Source organism: Pararge aegeria, chromosome 6, assembly GCF_905163445.1.
Source record: "Pararge aegeria chromosome 6, ilParAegt1.1, whole genome shotgun sequence".
NCBI classification, from domain to species: domain Eukaryota; kingdom Metazoa; phylum Arthropoda; class Insecta; order Lepidoptera; family Nymphalidae; genus Pararge; species Pararge aegeria.
Window position 1 is genome coordinate 8,363,913 of NC_053185.1, and position 14,050 is coordinate 8,377,962.

The 14,050-nt window shown below is 36.1% G+C and overlaps 1 protein-coding gene across 2 annotated transcripts in view; it reads right to left on the reverse strand.

Moving 5' to 3' along the window:
• The window catches only part of LOC120624435 (diacylglycerol lipase-beta), a 92,898-nt gene extending 83,526 nt beyond the window's left edge, over positions 1-9,372 (reverse strand). For both annotated transcript variants that reach the window (XM_039890974.1, XM_039890972.1), the window contains exon 1: positions 8,922-9,372. The gene's annotated coding sequence lies outside the window, so the exon portion shown is untranslated. The remainder of the gene's footprint in view (positions 1-8,921) is intronic.
• Between the last annotated feature and the right edge of the window lie 4,678 nt (positions 9,373-14,050).

Here is a 14,050-nt window from a genome sequence, read left to right on the forward strand (position 1 = left end):
CTGCCAACAGACATTTTCTTATATATTTCCTTTCCTATATATATTTCGTACTCGTATAACAGATATGTATGAAGTTAGTAGTAGTTAGGTTAGTACATAGTTACTTAATTGTACACAAACAAAAAGTTCGTCAAAAATTCATGCATAGGATAGAACCAGTTTCAGAACTAAAATCATGATTATTTTTTGTTGATAGGTACATTGTTCCTAGATCTTGTTATACTTTTTTCTCTGAAACTTTGAAATTGTAATTAGTAGGTACTACATTTAATTGCAGAATTCTGCCAGTACTTACGACTTGAAGTTTGCAAGAGGATTATTGATGGGTTTGACCAACAGGCCATAAGTGTTTTCAAATTTTGACATGCCTTTTCGCTACAATAGTATCTTGTATTAGTGATACTGCAGTTTCACGAAGAAATACATTTGTTAAAATAAAAATAAAATTATATATTTAAACAAAAAAAATTAGTTTTTGAAACTTTATGTTATATTGCAACTGTTTATTGATAAACTACATTGTGTGCTGAAGTGAAATATCACTTTATAGGACCACTTGACCGATAAATAGTAAATTACAACTTATCTTAGACAGTTTCGATAACTCATTTTTTATCATTAGGCGCCCATTAGACGTTCAATCTTGCATCAAATACGGATACTATACGGATACATGACTAACCAAAAGAGGAGTGAGAAATGATTTAAGGTTTCATGTTATCATTTTCTTATAGAGTATATGAGTTAGTTTATTCTGCGATATGTCTCTACATAGTACATATAAAACAAAGTGGCGTACTAAACCCACGGTGTTCCAACCCGTAGTCTGATGACTAGTCTACGGTAACGTTTTCACACACATCCGCCGCAAAATGTTAGCCGTGTATCTAACCTTCATGAATTTCTTGACTATATTATAAAATTAAAAAAATGAAAAATTGAAAATTATTGATGGTGTTGAAGAGCAACTGCTGATTTTCCCGCAGGCTTCTTCTCGGTAGGATCAGCCTTCCGAATCGACGGTAGAGTCACTTTAATCTGAACATATTTGAGGTTTCGAAGAAATTAATGAATTTATACTTAAAGCGGTGATAGCTCAGTGGTTAGAACTAGGCTTCACGTCGTGGGCTTGTGTTTGTTTTTGTGTTTTTCGACATTTTGTGGCAGCGGCCATCTAGAACAGATTCCCATCAAACATAGCTAAGAGCACTTAGTCTTAGGCACTCTTAGGAATTTCTCTTAGCTATACTTGATTCACCTTAAAAAACACAATCAAAATATGTTCAGCCGTTGAGACTGAGAGCTACGATGTCACAGGTACACAACCTCACACAGATACGTCAAACTCTTAATACCGCGTCGTTTTTGCGTCGGGGGTTAAATATAATAACCAGCAATTTGTAATAACCATGCAGTTTCGGGGCCAAGTTTCCATTCCGGCTAGATAACATTTGACCTGATGCGTCACATGAAGGGTTACCGCCTAAAATAAACGTACACGCAGAGCTGATATCACATAGTAGCAACACGATTCCGGATATTGCTTTTATCTTATCATCGTTATAAACAGATACCGTCTGGTGAAGCTATTGAATCCCTACTAATATTATATCATGTCTGTAGCCTGCGACTTCACCCGCATTTATTTCGGATTTTTAAAAATTCCGCGTCGATATTCCCGTTTTATAAATACTTATTTTTTAACAGGAGATATATAAAAGCAAAATTCTCCGTGATCGGTGAAGCTGTTATCCCGTTTAGGTCCAAAATAACAAAGGCATTTTTAAACATCTTAATTATTTCCAGGTCGCTTTACCGGGATAAAAATAATCCATTATATATAGCAAGCCATACCTATGTTTTTAATTTCGTCAAAATCGGTGCAGTGGCTGAGCTGAGTTTTGTGAACTTACAGAAGTTTTATTCATATTAATAGATACTATTTATGACTGCCTCGTTGGTCAAGTGGTTAGCATGATTTGAATCCAGGATCACGCCAGAATGTTACGTATAGTATTTTTTTCAGTTAGGGATTTTTATTTATCAGCCCGGAGTTAGGCAATTGGCGGTGTCAATGCCCGTGCCTTAGAGAGCACGTTAAGTCGCCGACTATTGGCTCGAGTAATTATCTGTCTTACTTGTGCCAATAGTCGCTTAAACCCAATAACCCGCATTGGAGCAACGTGGTGGGTCTCTGCTCCAAAGCCATCTTCGATATGAGAGAAGATGCCTGTGCCTTTTGTTACAATGTTCATTAAGAGATTTGTTGTTTCCATAAGAAATTATTCACTTACTTACTTTTTACATAATTAGAGTAGGTTTGCTAACATTGCAATTTAGAGCGTGCTTAACAAGAAAAGCTTTATTAAATTTGTCAATATTCCTGTGCAATAGCGCTATTAGATATATTTGTTTATTTGTATAGACATTAGCCGCAACCCCAAGCCTTAGCCCTCTATGATCAGTGGTGTGCACTTCATACATGCACAAAAGCACTGCCTACCCTAAAATGGATATATAACTCGTATAGGAGGAAGACTTTTGTCGTTTTATGCAATTTTCCTGCTGTATGCGTACCCTGGTAAGAAACCCAGTGCAGGCCACTGTCTATGATCACACTTAGTCTTTCAAATATACCAATGTGGAGGTTCTACGCACTAATCCGTTTTCTTTGAGGACGATGATGATCTATATTAGGGATAATGTTTAAAGACCATAACGTCTCTAATAACAAAAAATAGTGAAGGACAGACAGGCTGGTCTTGTTTCATATTACAAACATAGATAGTAGATATAATGTAAAAGTACATAATATAATATTATATAATAAACTAGCTGTTGCCCGCGACTTCGTCTGCGTTTGATTTTGTTTTTAAAGTATTCAGTATCGCTAAGCTTTAAATGAGTATAGTAGTATATATATATAACATGTGACTGCCAATTAATTATAGACAAATAATTTGCAATAAAATAAAATTGTGACTATAATTAAAGATCTAAGCTATCCTATCTCTTTAGTTGGACCAGACCGCTCACGGTGAGCCAATTTAATTTTAAATCGGTTAAGTAGTTTAGGAGTTCATCGCGGACAAACATCGTGACAGGAGATTTATATATATTAAGACTAGGCACATATAGATTATCTACTGTCTGAGTAAATAGATAAAGTAATATATTTATTATTTTTATGTATATTTTGTCTACGGCAGTGTAGAAGTTTATTATATTGTATGACTATGACTTTAATAAACATTTAGTAGGTATATCACCTTCTTACAATAAATAGGTGATGTCATAGGTGAAAATATTAACTAGCTTTTCCCCGCGGCTTCACTTAACCTCTATTAAATTCGGTTACTTACGCCATAACATATGTTTTTTTTTTATTCGATTACAAGTTCTGAACACATGGTAAGTTAAGATGCAGTCTAAGATGGTAACGGGTTTACTGCTAAGAGTTACATTGGACATGCTGATATCTTACTCTTAGGCCCACCACACGCGCAATATTATTGTCAATAAATATTGTCAATATTATTCTTTGTGTGTGAGTAGTAGGTAGAGGTAGAGTGTAGTATTGAAAGCATACTACAGTTATTTAATTACGATGATTGGATGAAATTAATAATAATTGGATGAAAGTTTGTATTGTTTTTTCGAATAACGTAGAAAGAGTCATTAGCGGACGGAAAATTTCAACTCACGTAGCTATTACAAAAAGGTAAAGCGAATATCTAAACAATTACTTTTCAGTCTTATCTACATTTTATTTTGTAGGTGCCTAGTTGTTTTCAATATTTTTAGCTTTTTACTTAGCAAATAAAATAAAATGCCTCGTCGGTCTAGTATGCTGAAAGTCTTGATTTGGAATTTAGGGTCGGAAATTTAAAAGGTACCTCCATGTTTTTTTGACAAATAAAATTTCATTAGGTATTAGTCCAGAGTTAGAAAATTAATATTGTCCTCGTCCGTGCCTCAGAGAGCACGTTAAGCAGTTAGTGACGCTATTTATCACTTGAATGTAATAATATAATAATAATATTTAAAATATAATAGTTTATTAATAAAGATTTTTTTTTCATTTTCCTCATTTCATATTTATTACTTAAATATGATAATAGTTGTCCACCCGACCACATTGGAGTATCGTGGAAGTCTTGAAGCTACGAGCACTGGTGTACCCCTATTTTTTTTAAAACTCATATAACAGTAGGATTAGTACCAACTTCCTGCTTCGTGCATACCCTGGTCAAAAATCCTGTGTATTCCACTAACTGGTGAGATGCAGGTGCAAGATTCCTCTCATCTATGAAAGAGATGGCATGTATCCAACACTGGGATGATGATTAATGGTCAAGATTAAAATCAATGGTAAAATATAACAAAGTGCAACTATCAGACATACATTATGCATAAATAGTGAAAATCTAAAATAGTACATCCTTAGAAAACCCCGACAAATACGTACTCAATTTTATATCACAATAATAAATATTATAATGTGGGCATTTGTAGGCAACGTATGGGACGATTGTTTTATTGGATCTCAGTATTTTACACATAGAGCTAAATAACTACATATCACGTAGAATATATAGTGAATGGATATATTCTATATCCGGGATAACTTAGTATGTCCTGTTGAGTGTTGGGCGTTGGTTTTTCCTTCAATATTAATTTTTAACCCCCGACGCAAAAACGACGGTTTGTTATAAGTTTGACGTGGCTGTGTCCGCGTCTGTGTCTGTGTCTGTGTCTGTGTATGTATGTGTGTGTGTGTGTGTGTGATTGTGACTATAGGTGAGTGTCTGTGGCATCGAAATTCCCGAACAGCATTGACGTTGTTTTATTATTTTAAAAGATAAAATATCTAAAAATGGCGTTTTTCTCAACTCCCACTATATGGGTATCAAATAGGGCTTGACTAGTAAAATGTTCTGTTCTTCAATGCGTGTGAAGTTTACCTAACCGCACTTAGCCAGCGTGTGACTACGGCCTTAATCCTGATAGGTAAAGTTTAACTTGGTCGAAGGAGACCAAGTTACACTTTATTATATACAAAAAATACCGACCCAGTTGCAAATTTGATTATTGCAGCTTAACAAACGGTTATTTGCAAACGAAGAGCCTTTCTTAAGTGGCAACAATTGCAAATTCCAAAACAATAAATAATTAAAAATTTTTGCAATCTTTTGCATTTTCGTCAACTTGTTACGTTTTTCCTACAAAACACTAGCTGTTGCCCGCGACTTCGTCTGCGTTTGATTTTGATTTTAAAGTATTCAGTATCGCTAAGCCTTAAATGAGTATAGTTGTATATACATATAACATGTGACTGTCAATTAATTATAGACAAATAATTTGCAATAAAATAAAATTGTGACTTTACTTAAAGATCTTAGCTATCCTATCTCTTAAGTTGGACCAGACTGCTCAGGTGTGCCAATTTAATTTAAAATCGGTTCAGTAGTTTAGGAGTCCATCGCGGACAAACATCGTGACAGGAGATTTATATATATTAAGATTAGTTTGCATAAATGTTATATATGTGTGTTTCATATACCGACCTTCAACTAGCAAATTTCATCAAAATCGTTGTAGCATGAAGTTATAACGAATACGCTTCCTCGTAAGTTGGAGACCGTGTTTTTTTTTTGGTAAAATAAGGAGAAGTGCTGCTACAGCCGTATCTCCATTCGCATGAGAGAAGCGTGCAGAACTTAAGCTCTTATGAACCTATGAGAGATAAAGATGTGCTGTCGTTTCGGTACGATGTCGAGTAAAAACCATCTAGGGGAATTAAGGCTTTAATGTAACTGCATACATATGAATTATGTATATTGGAAATAAGGGCTAACTTCTAATGGAATAAAAAAAGACCAAGAATGATGAACGATGATTGTGATGACAATGATGATGATAAAGATAATTGGAAAAGTGCCGTTAAGACGTTTTAACAATTCACTGGCCTTTATTCAGCACTAGGGGTTCCCAGTGACCAAATTTCTTAATTATACGCCGCGGCGCATCGCCCGCTTCATTGCTTGATAACTTTTTTCAGGAATTTGCCTATTAAAATGCATAGAAATATTTTTCAAATACGACTGATAGTTCCAGCGATTCGCACGTTTAAACGAACAAAAAATATAATCTTTCGAGCTCTATTATATCAGTAAGTATAGATTTGATGCATACCTACTCGCAAATTATACACCAATAACCTCTTCGAACAAGTTTGTTATTGGCGTCATTGCTTATAGCGAACCTACGTAAGTTATATAAAAAGTTGAGTAGGTACCTAGATAGGATCAAAAAAAATCACAAAAACAACTTATCTCACGTCCATCTACATATTATCCCTTAACTTACACTAACGTATATTTTTTTGTATTGTAAAAAACAGGGATTAAATAATATTATGTGGTTTAAAACATATTTTAAAATACGACGAGATAAATTTTGTAGGCCCCATGGTAGCTTTGGTGGAAATAAGTCATTACGTGCAGTTATGTGATACCTATCTATTTAAAACGAAATGCCTCATTAAAATCGACATAGCATTTTAAGCTAAATAGTGACAGTTGGTAAAAATAATAACGCACTTTTGCAGTGCCCCTTTGTGACCTGTAACCCACATCTACTTGGCAAGAGCTTCCTCTCTCAGAGAGAGTGGTTACAGACCATAGACCCACCAAGATGCTCCAATGTGGTTTGGGGGGCTTTGATTACTTTGGACGGGTTGGACACGACCAATTTCTGAACTCCGGACTGGTACAGAAAAACACGACTATTTTTGGCCTAACGGACGAACCTAGGACTTTATGATCCGTAAATTAACAAACTAGCTGTTAACCACTAGACAAGCGAGGTAGTTCAATTCGTTTACTCCTGACTAATTGTTAGATCGATCTAACAAGCCGGAAAAAACGTTGTGTGATACCCAAGTCGGTATTTACAGGAACCTAATTAAAAATCCATATCAATCAAACAAATCGATGTGTCCATTTGAGCGTATGTTATTGCTTCGGTACCAAAGACACGGACGGACGAGGATACACAGACGGGGAAAAAAATATGAAAACACAATAATTCGAACCTTTTTATGTCTAAAGAATTCGAAAAATAAACCTGATAGGAGGTACCTACAAATAACGTACATCACAAAATATTGATTGATCTTGGTAGGTCCCAATTTACTTCTGTAGCATTTAATAATGAATTTGTATACAGAGATTCAAATTAGAAGAACCAGAAGGACACAGCTCATCGAGTCGTAATGCTGAAGTGGCAATATGCGGGATCCTTAGCACGGAGAACCGATGGACGTGGGACCCCATCCCCAGGTGTTGGAGTGGCGACCTCGCATCGGTAAACGCAGTGCTGGTAGACCCCAGACGGGGTGACATCAGGCGAATCGCAGGGAACCGCTGGACCCAAGCGGCACAGAGCCGTGGTATTTGGAACTCCCTACAAAAGACCTATGTCCAGCAGTAGGCTAATATGATGATGTTACAGATATATAAAACTCTGTGTGAAATATTGAACACTAGCTATTGTTTACGACTTCTTTTGTGGGTTTATCGATTTTTTGAAAAAATCGCGGTATCAGTTAGTTTTCTGTAGTCCCAAGCATCCCTATACAATATTCGCCGAATAAGGTTTCCCTGAGAAGATGGTTCATAGGTAACAAAGGGGTATTTTAAAATCCCTCGGGAACGTTACTCCGGAACTTTTCCGGCATAAACGTGTGTGCCATCAAGATCGTTTTTTGTTTTAATAATAATAATTGGTGTAGGTGACTTCACAGGGCATGCAAGGAGCACGTCCTGCAATATTCTGCCCTGTGTCTGTCAATTTTAGGCATAGGTGTTAAGCCTAATTTGCCTGTAATTACACCGGAAACCACGAACTTCAGACCGGAACACACCAGACCAGAGCGGCAGAAATAACATGGCGATAGTACTTCCTTGGACGAGCTCTGTCACAACAAGCTTACTACTATCGGTATCACACAACAGACTCACTTTCGCATTCATATTATTAGTATGTATAAGTAATAACCGCTTACACACATCAGATAAACAACCAAAAAATTCCATTATTTTTTTGCTTACTGCATCATTTTAACTGCTCGTTGAGTTGGCATACTTTTATACTTGGCTATAAATTGATGTTAAAAGATTAATGATAATATTCTGAGTCTACAAATCCGCACTTGGCCAGCGTGGAGATGAGATCCGTGCCCTGTAGTGGGTTGATTATGATGATGAATATTCTGTATTGGTAGGTTTATTATTTTGTTAACAGTCGGCATAAGGATCTACATAGTTATGCGACATATCAGCATTGCTCTAAAACTTACCTCTACTATATAAGAAGAGCTAAGAAGGCTTTGCTCATCAGTGGGACGTTAATATACGGAAAAATCGTAAAAAACCCAGATTTTCGGAGGGGTTTTGGAATTTTACTCGTATAATGTCGTAAAATTGAATTCTAGTTCTTGGCGAATCAGGAGCCAGAAATAATGTAAAAGCATAGGTCGGGTGGTCTACATATGGCTTCATTATTTTAAAGTTTTGAATTACCTAGTACCTACCATACCAGGAGTTGAATAAATACCCAAAACGTGCCACTTATTAATAAAAATAATTAAATAGCATATATTCTTAGGGTTGCAAGGTTGATAGTATAAAACGCTATATTTCGAAATCCCCAGTAACGTTACTTTTGAGGGATAAACAGTAAACGATAAACAGTAGTATACATCTTTGGGATGTTAGCTATAATGTGTGTTCAACATTATCAAGATCGATACAGTGATTGAGCCCAACACAAACTAACAAATTATGGATAAGTAATTGCTTAATAATAAAGTAGGTACTCAACCAGGTATTTGCTCTTTAGAATTTGTATGTACTTACTCAGTGTTTGTATCCACAGAATCAGGCTTACATAAGCACGTGCGCTTGTTTTTTTACAGCATAAGCACACTCACCGCACTCCTCATAAACCAGATTTCAACATTTTAACACTTATTTTGCATTGCAACACATCGCAAGAAAAAAAAATACATAGCAAATAATGAGCAGGTGTACCCACACGGGCAGAGACAGCTTTCGCTCAATTTGTGTAAACACTCTTCACTTTAGCTCGCACAGTAATACACTAGATAATGGAGTTTCTCTTGATCGTATCCACTATACTTGTTTGAATTGTCGCAATGAGCGGAAGATATCAACGATTGTTGCGTACACGCGTCCAGTATATGCGTGTGCGCACGCGCTGCGCTGTCCGTAGTCAGTACTCGGTACGCGTGGCACGGAGACACTGAGAGCCAGATTGGTAAACAGTCGTTCGTCGGCCAACCGCGACCGCATCGCTGGCATAAAGTGGTGGGACTGCTAGACTGCCTCTGCGAAGCGCGGTCCGAACGGCGACCTACTGAGATGGATGCCCTAGAAATGAAAAATCGTAAAACGGCTGATTCACTTTCGCCATCGGACACTGCATTTATTAACTGGATTTATAGCCAATGAAACACGCATCTCCATGGCACACAAATAGTTACTAACTAGCGCTAATGTGCTGACATTATTATCCCATTATGGATAACTTTCAGCCGTGCAGGTTTCCTCTCGATGTTTTCCTTCCAAGTTTATTGACATATTAATTGCTTCTATTAAATTAAAACGTACATAACTACGAAAAGTCTGTCCTCCCGAAATTAACCGAAGCCTTACCCCCAGGCTATCAGTATATTATCTCGCAGGCATATTAAGATTCACGCCAGTTCTTCACTTGTAAAGGCTTTCCATTTATAAGTAAAGAACTGTTGTCAAAATACATTTATTTAACTATCAAATATTTGTTTTTAATCACACATAATATTTTGTAATAATAATTGACGGCCCAGGCAAAAAGCTAACCCACCTGACGGTAAGTAAAAAAAAAAATTGCCTGTAAGCATACAATAGCATTATTTTACACAATATTTAGAATTGCGAGGTATATTGGGATTTCGAACCTTTTTAACTCCTGACGCAAAAACTACGGGTTGTTATTAGTTTCACGTGTATTTGTCTGTGTGTGTCTATGTGCGTGTGCGTGCATGTTGTGTGTGGGTTTGTTAGTGTTTGTTTGTGGCATCGTAGCTCTCGATCCAATTTTCGTATGCTTAGCTAGCTAGGAAAATCAGTCAAAGATGGCTGGCGCCAAATTAAAAGGCAAAATTAATGGATATCTAATCAAAGGGCTTTACCAGTACAATTATGAACACTAAATTGAAAGTTTTTTAATTTTTAATTTTGTAAACGTCCAATGATTGTCGATATTTAAAGCCTATAGAGCCGCAAATGGGAATCCGATGCCTCCTACTACGTCCATGAGGTTGCGTATATAAGTAGGTACTATGTTCCGATATATAGACAAGATAAGTACACATTTTGCAAGAGCTTTCTTAGAATTAATTCATAGCATTAATTCTTTACATTTTTATAAATTATAATACGGTTGCCTAAGCTTGTAAACAAGCAATTAAGTTAGATACATATCTTATTTTACATTGTGGTTTTCCTCACTGGTAAATGTCCTTGCGATTTTAATGAGCGGGATAATCAACGCAACTACAGTTTATTATTAGGTTATAACCGTAGGTGGGCCCATATTTACATTCAGGCTTTTCCAATGACCTATTCCTAGGTACTAAATCCATTAACATGTATATGTATAAACTGTTTAAACATTTGTGCATTTTAATATTAAAATCATAATATAGGAATAGAAAAAAATCGTCTTTGTTTATACGTAGGTTACGAAAAAAATTTTGAGATAAAAAAATAAGTATTTAACTTATGGTGGCCACAGGGCGGAACTTTTTAGGACGTGTTCCTCGCATGCCCTCAAGCGTTGCTCTGTTTATACCTAGGCGGTGTTTTACCATTAACCAATCCGGTAATTATTATTATAAAACCACTAAAAAATATTGACAGCAATATTTTTTTTGTCTGGTGGGAGGCTTTGGCCGTGGCTAGTTACCACCCTACTGACAAAGACGTGCCGCTAAGCGATTAAGTTTTCCGGTGCGATGTTGTGTGGAAACCGATTAGGGGTATGACTACGATACTCTCTAACAGGTTAGCCTGCTATTATCTTAGACTGGATCATCACTTACCACCATGTGCGATTATAGTCAAGGGCTAACTTGTAGTAGAATAAAAAAAATAGGTTAAGAATTTGGTTAAATTCAAAATTCAAAATTTCTTTATTTATGTAGGCCTATCACAGGCACTTATGAAGCGTTCATACCTATATTTTTACATAATTGTAAGGGGATGGTGATAACTTCGTACGCTAACTTAAACCTAAAGCTACGAGGGATCCAAACGCGCCCTGCTCTAAGAAGAGCCCACAACAAACTTAGTTAATAAGTAAGACGTATTATAATATTTTTGTGATAGTTCTTAATTAGTGTTTAAAGTTTAAAATTTTAAGTGTTATTAGTAATTTATAAAATAAACTCTAAATATATATAAGAAAATTGCACGCCAGAAAGTGGCAAACTGTTGGAACTATTCCCAACAACAACAAAAAAATGTACACAGTTAAAGCAATACAATTAATTTATTCTATTCTTTATTTCTGCCCGTAAAAACAAAAAAAACCCAGGGTGTTAAGTGATGGCTGCAGGTTGTATAAGCTAGGGTTTCTAAAACAGATTCCTCAATAAGGAATTCCTTTGTTGATTGCCTTTGTTCTAAGGGACATAATATTATGTGAACAGGCGGTATCATGACGCCTTATGACGACTCATCTCACAAGTGGGCGTACAACATGAACCCGCACTGGGGCCACTGCCAACATACACCATATACCGGTGTGCCCTCACCAAATTCATTGGTGCCACAAACCGGAGACTTCGTCCAGTGCATCAAATTATCGCGTGCAGTATAACTGCGCCAAACGCGAGGACCACAACGGAGTTTAGAGTAGCGCTCCGTAACACTACTTCATTGTGTAGAAACGGACTGCCGATGCAGCATGCAGCCTGGCTCCCCGAAGGTCAGTCATTGGTCTTCCCTCCCTTACATCTTGAACAGCAGCTTCTGTTGTAATGCCATTCCAATTACGACTTACAATTTTCCATCATTGACGTCGACAAATATTGACGTCCGGTCCACGATAACAAAAATAGCCACCATTTTTTGCGAGGTCTTTGCAGTTTTGTCGGTTATTGTCCTTGAATGAAGGAATGAATACACTTTTATTGTACCTACAACAAAGAAAAAAGTAGTTATAGAGATATACACATAGAGCAAGTGAGTACAACTTGGTGGCTATCGCTACATAGAGATTTCTTCCAGGCAACCAAAGACGCAAAAGAAAAAACTTATAAAAGAGGTACGAGTAGGTGGTGCAATAAATGAGAAATAAATATTGCACAAATATATAAATATAATATTTAACTACAAAATATAAATATGAAAATATATAACATAGATACTTCTACTACTATCAATATATAACATCCTTAATATATACGAGATTCAGAAATAATTAAAATAACACAATGAAACTGATCCGCTTCAGCGTTGTTTGACCGATAGAAACAAAAAAATATCCTTCTAAGATATAGAACCATAAAATAATTGGCTTTATATTCTGGATCAATATTCTATCTATTTTGCGTGCTTTTTTACCCGGCTATAGGAGAGTACCTAATGTGATCAACAGTCTATGTGTATAACGGGGCGTCCATAAATTACATGAGGTGTTTTTAAAATTTTAAATAAATCCCCTCCCTCATCCCCAAATCTCACGTGAGATTTTTCAAAATGTGAGTTTCACTTTAGTATAATTTTTATTTTGTTTAAATCAGAAAATAAATTGCGTTATATTTGCCGAGACCCTCTCTCTAAGATTAGATGAGATTTGACTCGACTCCCCCTTAAAAATCTTACGTATTCTATTTTATGAACGCCTCCTAATATAATGTTTTCTTTTATTCCACTACATTGGAATCTTATCTGATTTTAAGCTATGATGCAGTGTTTAATGGTAGCAGGTTAACCAGTTAGGGCGATAGTAGTTTTATTAACCCCCTACCCATAATCGGTTGCTACGTAGCATGGCACTGGAACGCCAAAACGTTTGGCAGCACGTCTTTGTCCGTAGGGTGATACTGGTGGTAACTAGCTAGCCGAAGCCTGCCACCAGAGAAAATAATACCTTCGTATTCTATGTTTCTATTTATATTCTGACATGGTCGCATGCATTAATATTAACCGTCCATCCTTTTAAATTACATTGAATGTTTGTTAAACAATTGTAACTTACTATTTCGATACTATACAAATACAGGATAATACAGAAGAATACAGAACCGCAAAATATCGTAAAAATGTTGTACAATATTCGCAAAGGTATGTAGAAACAAACACATACTATGAAGGTACAATTGAATATATAACAATAATTATTAATAAAATGATTATTTTATTCTTACAATAAATCCAAATAAACTGATGGCGTATGAAATATACGCATACATCTTGACGCATACATCTGACAGCTTTCAAGTAACATCACAACACAGCAATCATCATCACCATTATCCACTTAATATCGCACCACTACAGGGCATGAAACAATACGTAAGGGCAATACGAAGGGCTTAGAGTTTTGAACCGCATAGTTCACGATGCTGCCCAAGTGCGGATTGGTGATCTTCACACGCCTATGAAAATATAATGGAGAACTCAAAGGCATGCTCTGTTTATAACTAGGCGATGTTTTCCTTTCCCGAAAGTCAGAGGAGGCATGCCGGGGTCCGAGCTCTAGGCAAAACACTAGGCTATAGACATTTTAACACCACAGCAATTGTTTTTATCTATAAAAATCGTCCTGCACATTAAATATTTTACAATAATATGAATAAAAAAAAAATCTTTACATGGCAGTTTGAATTTAGCGGTGCAATCTTTATCTACAGGGAACTGGGAAAAATAGAAAATGTTATAAACATAAGAAATGGTTATAAGAAATTTAATTGGCC